Genomic DNA, 10,001 nt, shown 5'->3' with positions numbered 1-10,001 from the left:
TTTGTCTGGACTATGGCAGAAGCTCCTGGGTGGTTTCTCAGTCCTTGGGCTCTGTTCCTCTAAGTTCATCTGCCTACTCGGGTCGAGTGATCTTCTAACATAAAAAGATACGCTTAAAATAATGTTGCTAATGGCTTGCCCACACAGAGTTAGTGCATACTAGCCGCCCAGCGTGTGCTCTGCACAGAGGCGTGTAGTCTGAACTGTGCTCGGCCAAGCCTCATGGGCCTCTTTGGCCCTGAGGAAGGGGAGCTTTTTGTGATCACTCCCTTTATCTAATTTGTCCGTCAGCAGTGGGGCGCCTTTTTCTAATCAGCAGAGGCACCCTTACTCAGCCAGTGGTAGCCCCGGGTCTCATCACCTGTGGGATACAAGCCATGCTCCCTCCAGGCTTGCTTGGGCCAACATCTCTATTTTCCTTTTTGTCTGTTCTCACACTTGGACCCCTGTCCTGCAGTCATACCCACCTGCAGTATTTACTGTGTCCAGCGGGTGTCAGCCTTGAGTGTCTTTGCACAGGTGCTCCCTCTGCAGTTAATGCACCTCCTACTCCAGCTCTGCATAGCCTCAGCTTTTTAGATTCTGCTTCAGGGTTATCATTAAGCCATCATTTAGACATAACTTTTTGCCTCCAAGGAAACTCTGTGTATAAAGTTTATGCTTCTTTATATCATGTGATTGAAATTTTCATGTCCCTCCTTAATGCAGGCTTTAAGGGCAGGAGTCATTTCTAATCCTTAGCACAGAGGAGATGGTTTTTTTGTTTGTTTGTTTGTTTTAAGGTGCTTTTTAATGATAAAATGTATGGTTTAAATCACTCATTTTACAATAATTTTGCTTTAGGTTGTGACAGAAATAAAGTTTACAGAAGTCGTGCTCCTGCGATAAGAAATAAAGATGTGAGCTTCCAGTAGTGTAGAGCTATTAAATGCTGTGTAAGTGCGTCGGGTGCGCTAAGGAACCTGGAGCTAAATGGGCTAGTTCTGAGAGAGAGAGACTTAACTATGTTAACAAAGGTAAGCCTTCATTGTGTCCTGCCAACGTTTGATAGTTGCTTTGGGGGCAAGATAAACCAATAAAAGTTTAAACTTTTTCTCTCCATTAAAGAGATTGAATAAATCGGCCACTTTATCAGCACCTCATGCCTGTCACATTAATGGCTGAACTAGAAAATCAGAAGGATCAGCACAGGTTTTATTTTCTTAATCGTTACCTCAGGGTGGAGAAAGGTCAATCCCGAACTGAACCCCAAGTTAAGTCAGGAAGCCCTCGGGTTCCTTATAGTATCTCAGAAATATGGGAAAGTAGAAAGGAGCGATAAAGTGTAGGGCAGATTAGCCTCATTTTCCTGTGAAGCTTGAGGAGAGGGAGGGAGGAGGTGGATGACCATGGGCAGTTGGGCAGGTTGTGCACTGTACAACACCATAAATGTAGAGCGTTTGCATATATTATTATGACAACTTTCTGAAAGATGGAAATAGTGTCTTGAGGAAGTACCTTTTCCTGTTTCTCTTAGAAAAGTGCTTCTCAATGGGGGTGATTTTGTCCCCTAGGGGATATTTGTCAATATCTGGAGACACTTTTGGTTGTCACAAGTAGCTGATGTGTTACTGGCATCTAGTAGGGAAGGACAGGCATCCTACAGTGCACATGGCAGTCACACATAACAAAGAATTACCTAGCTCAAAATGTCACTAGAGCCGAGGCTGAGAAACCCGGGTCTAGATGCTGAAGGTGAACCTCCCTGTCTCTGGTATCTTTTCCCTGCTCGTTCTGGAGAAATGACTGCTGGAGAGGGAGTGAACCATTGCTGACTCTACATCCAATATGCTCCAGCAGCCTGTAGTACACCATGTACTCATAGGGCCTTGAGTCCATTACTCTAAGTGAAATTAAAGAAAGACAAATACTGTATGATCTCACGTATACGAATCGAAGAAAACTGAGCTCATAGAAACAGAGAACAGTTTAGTGGTTGCCAGAGTTGGGAGTAGGGGGGATGGGAAAGGTGGTCAAAAGGTACAAACTTGCAGTTATAAGAGAAACAACTCCTGGGGATGTAATGTACATCGTGATGACTATAGTTAAAAATACTGTTTTCTTTTTTTTTTAAAACATCTTTATTGGGCTATAATTGCTTTACAATGGTGTGTTAGTTTCTGCTGTATAACAAAGTGAATTAGCTATACATATACATATATCCCCATATCTCCTCCCTCTTGCATCTCCCTCCCTATCCCACCCCTCTAGGTGGACACAAAGCACTGAACAATGCTGTTTTTTTAATTTGACAGTTGCTAAGAGTATAGATCTTAAAAGTTCTCATCACAAGAAAAAGATTGTAACTATGTGAGGCAGTAAATGTTAACTAAACTTATTGTGGTAGTTATTTTGAAATTTATACACATATCAAATTACTATGTTGTACACCTGAAATTAATATAATATTATATGACAACTATATCTCAGTAAAATGGGGGGAAAAAAGGAATCCAATACCTCAGGTATAAAGCCTCCCTCCTCCTTCCCTCTCACGTTCCCAGGAAGACCTCAGGCCCGGGCTTTAGACCTGCCTTGATTATATTCCTATTAACTGTGTCAGTAAATGGTAGATGCTTCCCTTCCACACCTTCCTTTGCTCGTCATTGGAGAATATGCTAGAGCGACGCTATAAGAGTGATCACATGTCTCCGATTTCCTGGACAATTGTGGTTTCAAAAATTCTGTCCTCTTGTCCACCTAAGAACACTGGTATTTTTCATACAATAGGTTCCAAAATGTGGTTCAGAAATCATGGTCACGGTGCCTGCCATTCCAGGATGGCAACTTGGAGGGCTGGGGAGGGCATGGCAGGTGGCAGGTGGGGAAAGCCAGCAGCCAGAAGGAGGAGAGGACAAAGAAAAAGACCCAGAAAATTCGTGCTCTAGGACAAATTCCCAAATAATAATAGTTTACTGTAGCAGCAAGTCCTAGCCTCTAGTTTACTGCTAAATCTAGTCCTCAAGGAGCACATCAGTCAGAACATTTAATACAAAATTTTCTAGCTCTAAAATGGAGGTATTAATACCTGCTTGTTGTGTTTGGAAGGTATTTCAAAAAGTAATGCTAATATCAATAAAGCCCTTTATAAATGAGCTAAAGGACCTCAGTAAGTATTACTCTTTTTTTTCCCCATCACTCTTCATAGCTGCCAAGCAGTAACAGCTCTATTTGTACTGAATCCTGGAAGTGTCTCTGTATCCTGGAAGTATTGCAAAGATCATCTTCACACCTGCAAAATATTCCTGCACTGTGTAGGCAAATGATTATGGCTCTGTTCTCGGGCCTCATCTAGGAGCTACCGCATGTGAGGATCAAACTGATACACATTAGGGCATACTCAGTGGTCTTTGGCAAAGGCCTATAGATTACTTCACTATCCAATTTGTTAATTGGACAGCAAAGCCTGAGTGGAAAGACCAATGCACTCATCAGTTGGGAAAATCTCCTCCAAGTATCAACAGATACAAGCAAGGCAATCTCACTGTGCAGGTATATTAGAACCGGGTTTGTATTTTGGACAATAAACTCTATTTATGATAGTCTCCCAGTCATTAAGTATCTCTGCTCTAAGAGAAAACTGGGGCTATTAACTTCTCCAGGTAGAACCCGAGGGAAAAGTGATCGTTTCTTTTATAAGCAGAAGGGAAGGTTCTGCTCAGTAAAGATCAATTAAACATCTCTGTTAAAAGACTGCTTGGACCTGGTACCAAAGGAAATTCCACTGTATCAACCCGTGCTTCCTCCAGCCCTCCCCACCTCTGTAGCTTGCACTGGGGAAAATTTTAAGAGGACACTGGCTATTGTAAGCTTTATAAGGTGACAGTAGCTCTCACATCTGTAGCTGAATGATCTTTGATGTTGAGTGACTTTTCATGCATTTAGCAGGGGTATTCCCAGAGGATGGCAGGCAAATCAAATGCTCCTCTGAGTTCAGCTGAGCATCAGTTATCCTCATGGAGGAGTAAAAAAAGAAATATAACAGTAGGTACCTGGAAAAATGATATGATGGTCCGAGCTACTAATTCCCAAGATGCAGGAAGAGTTTGGGGGGCCCTCGAAGATCCACTTCATGAAGAAAACCCTCCACAATCTCCACCAGCATCTTATAGTTACCACCTCATTCTTGTCCTTTAAAATACAGTGTGTCTTGTACATTAAAATACAGTGTGCTTCTACTCTCTGGCTTAGACTGCATCCTGTCATGTAAATACCATCTATCCTTGCTTTCTGAGCTCCCATATGGTTTTCTTACACTTCAATTATAATACCTGCCTGGCAGTTAGTTTTCCAAACATCTGTCGCTCCTGCAAGATATAAACTCCTTGTCTATCTTTTCATCCCCTATCACCCATCCGTGCCCAGTATCTGGTTTAATGCTTTGCATGTGACAGGCGTGTTGAAATAAGCCTGCAAGTTGGTCTTGGGTAAACATTACTGCAGTTGGTATCTTGATAATCACATTCCTGATAGGTGGGCTGTGCACACTGGCCTGAGCCACATGAGAATTCAGACGGAATGAATGAATATGGATCTAAAGGGACACATCCATCTATATTTAAACCCAGAAGTTATTGGACTTCAAAATCCCCAGCAGTAATTCCGACATCAAACTCCTGGGCCTCTCTGTAATAGTTTTCTATTGCCTTGTAACAAATCAGTACAAACTTAGCAGTTTGCCATATATAACTTTATTATCTCACAGTTTCCATAGGTCAGAAGTCCAGTCATGGCATGGCCGAATTCTGTGCTGAGCTGGGAGTCTCATCAGCTGTTTTCAAGGCCTTAGCCAGGGCTCAGTGTCTGCTTCCAAGCTCACACTGGTTGGAAGAACTCAGTTCCTTTTGGTTGTAGGACTGAGCACCCCTGTTCTTGCTGGCAGTCAGCAGGGGTGCTCTCAGCTCCTAGAGGTCCTCCAACGTCCTTGCCACATGGCCCCTCCATCTCTAACTCCAGGAACGGAGACTCTTCTTCCATGTTGAATACTCCTCTCCCTTTAATTCTCTCTGACTTCTCTACCTCTGAATTCCAGACTCAGGTTTAAAGGGCTCCCTTGATTTGATCAAGTCCATCAGGGTGATTCCCCTATCTTAAGGTCAACTGATTTGGGACCTTAACTGCATCTGCAAAATCCCTGCAAAGTAGCAATTAAATTAGTGTGATTGGATCATTGGAGGAAGGTGTGTATTCAGCAGGGTATGGCGATCCTAGAGGCTATCTTAGAATTCCACCTACTGCACTCACCAATGCCAAAGTGAAAGCTTTGCTTATCTGCTGGTACCTGACTTACATTGTCCCCTATGTGACAGAGGATGTCACAAGCCTGCATCTGACATTAAATGTGCTGCTAAAGAGGGAGGGAAGACACAACCTTGGCTTTATCCTCTTGATGAGAGTGATGTTTCATGGTGTTGGGAAGATTTTCATTGGGTCAGTTGCCTGATTGAGACATAGCCTTAGTGAGGTGACAAATAGCAGGCATTAATTTCTCTTTTTCAATGGTATAATGAATGGTCTAAGAGAAGGGTCAGCAAACTGTAGCCAGCCGCCTGTTTTTGTAAATAAATTATTGGACCACAGCCAGGCCAGTTCATTCATGAATTTTCTCTGGCTCCTTTTGCGTTGAGTAGTTGTGACAGAGACCTAACGGCCCACAAAGCCAAAAATACTCCCTGGCCCCGGCCACCCCTGATCTAAGACCGTTCCCACAGTCCTCTGATGATAAGAATCACCTGGATCATTTGTTAAAAAGACAATTTCTGGGTCCAGCTTGGAACCGCTGAGTCAGAATCTCCAGGGTAGGGGCTTTGGGAAGGTAGAGTGAACAAGCTTCCCAGGTGATTCTTATCCCCAGGGAACTACTGGTCTCAGGTGTGCCTGCCTACCAGGTAAGGAGGAGGTTTTAAAAGAGGCAGTGGGGGTGGCCTTAGGGGGGAGTTTTCCTTGGAGAGCACAGGCCTCGTGGTTTCACTGCTAGGACTGCATCCCAGCTCCGCTTCTCCCTGAACTTTGCCACCTCAGGTAAGTGACTTTTAACCCTGTTTCCTCCGCTGAGAAATGAGAGTAATGGTGCCCAGTTGTCAGTGTGTGTATATACGCTGAGAGCCTAATACAGTGCTCGGTAGTGGTCACCCTCACTAAGAGGAGGGGCGCCCTGTGAACACAGAAGAGCCCACTGTGGAGACACCTCCTAACAAGACAGGCCCAGCAGGGCTTCTCAGCAGTCCATGGTGTGGAACTGTTTTCCTCAGAAGGAAAAACTCCCTTAAAGGAATCTCCCATTACGTTCAGGACAGTATAAGGCCCTTTAGAAACTCAATTCTCCACAGAATGCTGAGTATTGCAAGAGGTTATCATTGGCTGTTTTAGGATATAGCTGAGTTTGCAAAGGAATATTTAATTTCATGATTGAAAACTCTGGTACTTAGCACAAGACATGCATGTATGTGTGTGTGTATATATATATATATATATATATATATATATATATATATATATTCTGTTTCTGAGGTTAATGTTTTTAAAAACTCTTTGCCTGATGAGATCAAGGCAATTTCAGCCATTCGTGTAGCTGTTGAAAGACAGTTTTTAGATAAATTGCCCTTAAATCCTTGCAAGATACAGGACCCAATAATACTTCAGGTTACCAGGGAGTTTCATATTTTACTAAAAGGGAGAAAAAGTCAATCTTGAATCTTTTAGTCCAATGACCAAAGAATTGCTCCATTGATTTTGTTCAGCTACTCAGGTGGGTGTGCAGTTGATCCTGATTTGATCTTATTTAAAGTTTACTTTTTCTGGGAAGTATTAATTCGAATATAGTATGGGTAATACTGGAATACTAGAGTCTCTTTTTTTTTTCTGTGAGAAGACTTTCAACTTTATTGTATTCCCCCAGAAGCTGCATCACACGGTACTGATTAATAATCTAAAATAACATACAAACATGCTGAAACAAGTTAAAAAATTATGACTGAATTCCCACAATTCAATAATGAGAACTAAAAAAATAAAATTTATGCTTACAAGAGTTGGGGGGAAATACCGACCTAGCTATAAGTAGAATGGAAATATTATGTAATAGATAAAATGTATATTATGTAATAGATAAAATCAAGAATCTCTCTTGAAAATGTGAGTAAAATTGTATATATGTGTAAATATACAACAGCTATGATACTCATCAATACTTTGTAGGAACAAGATGTTTCAAAATGAAGACTATTTCAAAACTATTTAAAATAAATATATAAATATAAAATATAAAAATACAATAATTTTATAGGTGACATTTTCAAAATAAGCCAGTGAAAGTTGTCATCAGTCAGAACCCTATGGCTCTAATTATATATTTTAAAGTTATTCCCTCCTATTCTGAACCCCTACACTCCACCTTCAAATGTTTGTAGACTGGGGCAAACAAGTTTATAAAAAATGGGACCTCCAATGTTCATCTCAGGGGAGATGGGAATGAAATGATCTGAAAATTGGGGTGGTGCCTTCCAAAAGGGTGGAGTCTGATAAAACCCTGTTTTCTTATTGTCCTGCCACAGACTCCTAGAAGCACGCCCCGCTCCTAGGAGTATGACACAAAAACTCTCCTCAGCTCATTCTAGAAGATGCTGGCTTCTTCCCGATGATCTGCACAAGAGGCTTCTCCCTTCCTTCCTCAAGGCTGTCATCAGTGTCTGGATTGACCTCGTGTTGAACATCCCCATCTCTCCTGTGCTCTGTGATCTTTGCGCAGGCCGATGACGTCAGGCCTGCATGGTCCTGGGGCTTCTGGGGCAAGAGGGCGTGATCTCTTCCCCACACCCAGAGCTCTGGATCAAAAGCCTGGATCTACTCTCACTCTTCCCGAGTGACCCATGTCTTCCAGCCCATGGAATGGATGAACTGGGAATGCAGTTTGTGGAACAAGGGACACTGGGAGCGGTTCTTTCCATAGAGGAACGAAAAGATGGCCTGTTTGGGGGCCTGGTTGTCCTCTTCCATGTCACTGGCCACATAGAGAGCTATGAAGAAATGGATTCTCTGGAATTGCCAGGAGAAGAGCCTGGCCCGGCTAAAATAAGCTATCACCATCGACAGGAGATACTTGTCAGAAACTTCCAGGTTTTTGTCCCAGGCGAGGAATTTCTTACTGACGGGATCCTCGAGCATCCTGTTGAAGACCTCGTGGTGCTCAGGCAGCACTGAAGACACCCGCTGTCACTTCAGCTTCATCTTGAGCCCACTCAGCGACTCCACGACCGAGGTGTCCTGAGCCTCAGTGGCCATGTCGCCCTCCACCTCCACTCTGAACGCCACTGACCTCTTCCTGTTACATTCGGGGTGCTGAGGCAGGGAGCTGCAACCGGCCCAGGGGGCTGACGGTCCTGGGCTTTCTTCATAGACAGTCACCTCCAGGGGGTACCCTGAGAAGCTGGACTGGGAGTTCTGGTCCTCAGCCTGGGAACTCGGTTGACGATTGCCCATGATGTCTCCCAAACTCTTCTCTTCCTCGAAGCCTAGATTCTGCTTTGTCCCAACTCTTCTTCTGGACTTGGGCTAAACACAAGTTGTCATCCCTTCTCCAAGGTGCGGGGCAACTGTCAATGGAGAGAAGCTCTGGCGAGATTCTATTGTCTACTACTGCTGCCAAGCACCAAGGAGTCTGGTCCTTCCAATCAGGAAGGTCGGAAGCCTCAGAGGCTGATTCATTTTCCGCTGCTGTTGGAACAACGTGCAGGACTGTGACAGCGGAGGCAGACCCCGTCAGGACTCGCTCACTGGCCCCGGCCTCCCGAGGCTCCGGTCCGGGGGCTGCTCCTTGGGTGCGCTCCTCTCTCGGGGTCCCTCTGCTCCGCCTCCCGAGACCACTGGGCCAGAGGAGCCGGCTCTGGGCCTACGGCACCAGCTCCCTTCAGGCCCACGTCCCTCCCGGGACCTCGCTTTGCCGCGCGCTGCAGACGGTCGGGCACTGCACCGCCGCCAGCCGCTCGGCCACTCCGGCCCAAACGCAGGCTCCGCGGCTCGAGCTCGGGGGTCACAGTTCCAGCCTCCGCCGGGCCTGCGCGAACCCTCGCCCGCACAGCCCACTCCCGCTGGCTGCGGGCCGGCCCGGATGGCGTCCAGCTCCACAGGCCCCAAAATGCTCGCCCGCAAGAGGCCAAGACAGGGTAACAATGGCCAGCCACGACCTGGGCACGCACAGGAAGCGAGGGCGCCCTAGAGCCTCTTTAAAGCCACTTTACACAGCTTGTGTAAGCATCCTAGGGTAGTTTCCTCTTAACGTTTTCACAAATATAGAACTTGAGTTTGCTGTATGTTTGCCTCTTTTTAACAGAAGAGGAAGGTAAAGGCTTGACTAAACAATGTACTTAAAACCCAGGCTAGAGGGAAATGGATTCATATTCTTAGAGGAACAGGTAAACAAGAACAGGGTGAATTCTGCCAGGTATGAATTAGGTTTGTGAAGGAAGGAAAAAAGGCACAATTGGCAAGTGAGTGTGCTTTGCTGATTTCTTTATTTTTAAATTTAGTTTTAAAAGAAAGTACCAGTGGGACCCGAGAAAAACGAATCTGCAGAGGGCAGGGGGAGGGGTATTCTTCGTTTTTATTACAGGCAGTGTTGAAATCGTGCTGTGCTCTGAAACACAGCTAGATGAACAGGGTAGTTCAGGGTCTGCCTGGGTTAACTCCGGATTAACTCCCTAAGCAAATTTCTAGGTTGCCAGGACGGCTGGTTGAGCTCCAGGCTAATGGCTAGTGATGCCGTGTTATTCCTTTCCACTCACCTCAAGGTGAAAACCCGGAAGTGCCGACCACCAGTAGCTGCATGTACCCCTTTTGGGATGTCCAATGCTGAGAGATTCTCTTAGGCTCATGTCTCCTGTGCAGATGCTCCCCCCCCCCACACACACACACCCGCCAAGCTCCCAGAGTTCCCATGGCTCACACCTGGTGCCAACCAGCAGCCA

The 10,001-nt window shown here is 45.0% G+C and overlaps 1 pseudogene across 1 annotated transcript; it reads right to left on the bottom strand.

Annotated features, from left to right (window-relative positions):
* Positions 1-7,641: 7,641 nt before the first annotated feature.
* LOC307064180 (speedy protein E4-like) lies at positions 7,642-8,517 on the bottom strand (annotated as a pseudogene). Its single transcript has one exon. The product of its transcript is annotated as a speedy protein E4-like (transcript).
* Between the last annotated feature and the right edge of the window lie 1,484 nt (positions 8,518-10,001).

Source organism: Hyperoodon ampullatus (genome assembly GCF_949752795.1).
Source record: "Hyperoodon ampullatus genome assembly, chromosome: 15".
Classification (NCBI taxonomy): domain Eukaryota; kingdom Metazoa; phylum Chordata; class Mammalia; order Artiodactyla; family Ziphiidae; genus Hyperoodon; species Hyperoodon ampullatus.
The sequence above is the reverse complement of the archived record's forward strand: the minus strand, read 5'-3'. Positions and strand labels throughout refer to the sequence as shown.